The sequence below is a fragment of the Meles meles genome, chromosome 20 (assembly GCF_922984935.1).
Source record: "Meles meles chromosome 20, mMelMel3.1 paternal haplotype, whole genome shotgun sequence".
NCBI classification, from domain to species: domain Eukaryota; kingdom Metazoa; phylum Chordata; class Mammalia; order Carnivora; family Mustelidae; genus Meles; species Meles meles.
Genome location: NC_060085.1, coordinates 10,475,591 through 10,481,040, shown reverse-complemented (window position 1 = coordinate 10,481,040; position 5,450 = coordinate 10,475,591). Strand labels below are relative to the sequence as shown.

The following is a 5,450-nucleotide window of genomic DNA, read 5'->3' as shown; positions in this document are numbered from 1 at the left end:
GTTTCACTAACTTGTGGAGCATAAGGAATAACATGGAGGACGTTAGAAGAAGGAAATGAACAGTGAATTGGGGGAAATTGGAGGGGGAGTTGAAACGTCACTCGGCATCAGGGAAATACAAATCAAAACCACAATGAGATATCACCTCACACCAGTCAGAATGGCTAAAATTAACAAGTCAGGAAATGACAGATGCTGGCGAGGATGTGGAGAAAGGGGAACCCTCCTCCACTGTTGGTGGGAATGCAAGCTGGTCCAACCACTCTGGAAAACAGCATGGAGGTTCCTCAAAATGTTGAAAATAGAACTACCCTATGACCCAGCAATTGCACTACTGGGTATTTACCCTAAAGATACAAACATAGTGATCCGAAGGGGCACGTGTACCCGAATGTTTATAGCAGCAATGTCTACAATAGCCAGACTATGGAAAGAACCTAGATGTCCATCAACAGATGAATGGATCAAGAAGATGTGGTATATATACACAATGGAATACTATGCAGCCATCAAAAGAAATGAAATCTTGCCATTTGAGACGACGTGGATGGAGCTAGAGCGTATCATGCTTAGTGAAATAAGTCAATCGGAGAAAGACAACTATCATATGATCTCCCTGATATGAGGACATGGAGAAGCAACATGGGGGGGTAGGGGGATAGGAGAAGAATAAATGAAACAAGATGGGATTGGGAGGGAGACAAACCATAAATGACTCTTAATCTCACAAAACAAACTGGGGGTTGCTGGGGGGAGGTGGGATTGGGAGAGGGGGAGCGGGCTATGGACATTGGGGAGGGGAGGCGAACCATAAGAGACTATGGACTCTGAAAAACAACCTGAGGGTTTTGAAGGGTCAGGGGTGGGAGGTTGGGGGAACAGGTGGTGGGTAATGGGGAGGGCATGTTTTGCATGGAGCACTGGGTGTTGTGCAAAAAGAATGAATACTGTTACGCTGAAAAAATAAATAAAATGGAAAAAAAAAAGAAATGTTAAAAAAAAAAAAGAAACATCAGATACTGTGGACACTGAGAAATAAACTGAGGGTTTTGGAAGGGAGACGGGGGGGTATAGGTGAGCCTGGTGGTGGGTATTAATGAAGGCATGTATTGCATGGAGCAGTGAGTGTGGTGCATAAACAATGAATCTTGGAACACTGAAAAAAATAAAATTAATTTTAAAAAGAGTATCTTCTATGTCCAGAAATTTCTAAGAACTTTATACATAATACCTTGGTTTTGGAGAATTTTTATGTTTTTGTTCATGTTGATTTTGTGAAATTACTGTTCCTGTAGTTCCTTTTTCAGTTAGTTCTCAAAATTCTCTTCAGTGTTGTTAAATACAGTTGCACTGAACCTGCTCTCTTTAACTTGATTTTATCTCCTCTGTCATTTTTGTAATTCATACTGTTTCATTTTCTTGAATATGTTTTTGTGTAAGTGCATATACATCCATATCAATAAGGAAAAAGGTGAACAGTGCAGGTGAAGTCCTACTCCTGTAGTCCTTACATCAGAGTAACAGACAGGAATGCAGTGAGATAATGTAAGTCTGAGATAATGTCTTCAGCTAAATCACATGAAGAATATTCAAAGTAAGAGGAGAGATTGCCATGGGGTGTCTTGGATTTTATGGAGTCTGGGGAGGATTTTGCATGTTGGACAAGGAACAGACAAATAGATATAGATGTGCTCCTGAATTTGTCAAAAAGGTGACTAAATCCCAAAGCCTAAATGTAAATAAACTAAAACGGATCTCGCAATAAAAGTGTTAAAGGGTTTCACCTCCTCCTCTACTGGACCATATAAAAACCAATTGGTCACATAAATATGGAAAAGCACAGGAAAACCAAGTCTAAGGTGTCTACTACCTGATAATAAAAATGTCCAAATATTTGATGTGTTGGCTTATTCTCTTTACTCATTTTCTCTTGTGATGGTTGAACTCTATGGTGTTTCACACCATGAAGTTGTCATTACCTTGTGTTTTGGACAAATTTATTTGTTTATTTTAAATGTTATGTATTTATTTGACAGAGAGAGAGCAAAGTGGGCAGAGAGGGAAGCAGAGTGAGGAGAAGCAGGCACTCTGCTGAGCAAAGAGCCTGACTCAGGATTCAAACCCAGGACCCTGTGATCATTCCCTGTCCAGAAGGCAGAAACTTAACTGACTGAGCCACCCAGGCACTCCAAAAACAAATTTATTTTTGCTCTTTTATTATTTTTGCTGGGTATAAATGGGATAAAACCAAGATGGGATTCCACTAGCACCAAGGAAGATTTCCTTCCTCACACTCTCACAGGATGACTGAGCTTATTAGATCATTTTACCCTTTATGTCTATCTCATTTCACCTCCTCCTTTTCTCTCTCACTCTCTCTGTTTATTGAACTCAATTTTTTTTTTATGTTTCTTTACACACAGGTCAGAAAGCAGCCATTACAAAATGGAGCCTCAAGATGATTTGTCCCTAGGAAGCTACAAGTAGGGATTTGGAGGTTCCAGTTCTACACTCCTTGTGAGGAAGGTAATATGATGCGTATGCATTCATATCCTTTTTTAATTATTTTTATGTTATGTTTGTCACCATACAGTATATCATTAGTTTTTTACCACATCCTCCTGGTGTGTGTTACCTCTACATCCTTCTCACTCCCCCACCAACATGCTCCAACACACCATTTAGGATATGAATGCATAATAAGCAAATAATAAATTATGCATTCATATTCTAAACATTTGTTGGAGCAGGTGGGGGGAAGTGTGCATGTGGTGTGAATGTGACTGTGTGTGTGTGTGTGTTCGTGCATGCTGGAACCATTATAAGTGAAACCAGTCTTTAGAGCAGGGATCCTTGGCTCCTCTATTACAAGATGACACTTATAATACGCAGGCCAAACTCAATGAATAGATGATACTAAGGAGGGGTGTTCAATTGACAGGATGCTATTGCAACAGATCATAAAGTGGAAGAAGTACAGTGTGGATGAAGAAGTTCCTGTAACTTAAAATTTAATCAGATATGAGGCCACGTGGTTCTAGGAATTTCACTGCCATCACTTCTCATCACTCTCCCTCTTGTCCATTTTCCTAAACAAGCTTGCTTCCTTCTGAGCCTCAATTTTTTGAGAAAAACAGGTTCTCAGGACCTTTGCACTGGCCATTTCTTATTTCAGTTAGACCTCATGTGTTCCACTCTCTATTCTTTTTTTTTAAAGATTATTTATTTATTTATTTATTTGACAGGCAGAAATCACAAGTAGGAAGAGAGGCAAGCACAGAGAGAGAGAGGAGGAAGCAGGCTCCCCACTGAGCAGAGAGCTGGTGTGGGGCTCAATCCCAGAACCCTGGGATCATGAACCACGCCAAAGGCAGAGGCTTTAACCCACTGAGCCACCCATGCCCCCCACCCTCTCTTTCTTGAGGTCTCTGTTCAAATGTTACCTTCTTACCCAATCTTGACTGCACACTCATCACAACATCCCACCCACTCTCTCCTTACCCTGCTTCTGTTTCTTCATAGCAACTGTCCCTATCACTTGATTATTTAATCTTTCTATCTGTTATCCTATAACCATCAGTGAATTGTAGGAAATTTTGATATTCAGTAACCTCTATTTTATGACTAAGAATTCCTGAAACATGATTGACATTCTATATATTTCTCAAGTGCATGAAATAATTTCTTATTAAACTGTACAATACATTATTTTTGGGGAAATCTGACATTGAGATGGAAATTCCTAAACAGAGATGAAGTTGGGAAACAATAAAGGGTCTCAGATCCATTAAAAAATATTGAAATTAGTTTCTTGACTGGAAAATATAAATTGTAGCATTTCCACAATTTGAGCAATGTCCATTTTTGTGAAAATTAGTCATGTTATTGTCCCCTGTGCTGCTAGTCGCCTCCACCACATGGACCCATGAAACAATACAGGAATTTCAGTGTTTCAGCTTCTGGGTTTCTTTTCTTTTCTTTTTTTTTTTTTTGAGACTTTTTTTTAAGATTTTCTTTTTTTTAATTTTTTTATTTTTTTATAAACATATAATGTATTTTTAGCCCCAGGGGTACAGGTCTGTGAATCACCAGGTTTACACACTTCACAGCACTCACCATGGCACACACCCTCCCCAATGTCCATAACCCCACCACTCTCTCCCAACCCCCCCCAGCAACCTTCAGTTTGTTCTGTGAAACTAAGAGTCCCTTATGATTTGTCTCCCTCCCGATCCCATCTCGTTTCATTTATTCTTTTCCTACCCCCAAAAACCCCCATGTTGCATCTTCACTTCCTCATATGAGGGAGATCATATGATAGTTGTCTTTCTCTGATTGACTTATTTCGCTCAGCATAATACCCTCTAGTTCCATCCACGTTGTCACAAATGGCAAGATTTCATTTCTTTAGATGGTTGCATAGTATTCCGTTGTATATATATACCACATCTTCTTTATCCATTTATCTGTTGATGGACATCCAGGTTCATCTATTGTGGACATTGCTGCTATAAACATTCAGGTGCATGTGGACATTGGTGCTATAAACATTCAGGTACATGTGCCCTTCAGATCAGCTTCTCAGTTTTTCAGAGGAACCAAAATTGCAGTCTCTCATATTCGGACTTTTCTTCCCATGTACCTGATAACTGTGTTTGGTAACTTGCTCATCATCCGGGCCATCAGATCTGACTCCACCTCCACACAACCATGTACTTCCTCCTTGCCAACCTGTACTTTGTGGACATCTGTTTCACCACCTCCACTATGCCCAAGATGCTGTGGAATATCCAGACCCAAAGCAAAGTGATCTCTTACAAAGGCTCCCTCAGCCAGATGTATTCTTTCATAGTGTTTACAGGATTAGATGTCTTTCCACTAACTGTGATGGCTTGTGATGGCTTTGTGGCCATCTGCCATCCCCTGCACTACATGGTCATTATGAATCCCTGACTTCGTGGACTGCTGGTTCTAGTGTCCTAGATCATGACTATCTTGTATTTCATGTTATAAACCTCAATGGTTTTGCAACTGTCCCTCTGCGCAGAGCAGGAAATCCCCCCATTTTTTTCTGCAAACTCAATCAGATGATCCAACTTGCACGTTCTGCCAACTTTCTCAATAGCATGGTGCTGTATTTTGCAGCTATGTTGCTGGTTGGTGGTCCCTTCATTGGGATCCTTTACACTTACTCTAACATTGTTTCCTCCATATGTGGGATTTCATCAGCTCAGGGCAAGTATAAAGCATTTTCCACCTGTGCATCTCACCTCTCGGTTGTCTCCTTATTTTACTGTATGAGCCTAGGAGTGTATCTTAGCTCTGCTATTATTCAAAGCTCTCACTCAAGTGCAGTGGCCTCGGTGATGTACACTGTGGTCACACCCATGCTGAACATACCTCTTCTATTTTTTCCCTGGAATACTTGTTTATTTAACCTCTCTGTGTAA

The 5,450-nt window shown here is 40.3% G+C and overlaps 1 pseudogene; it reads left to right on the top strand.

Moving 5' to 3' along the window:
* Positions 1-4,559: 4,559 nt before the first annotated feature.
* On the top strand, positions 4,560-5,450 carry LOC123932168 (annotated as a pseudogene).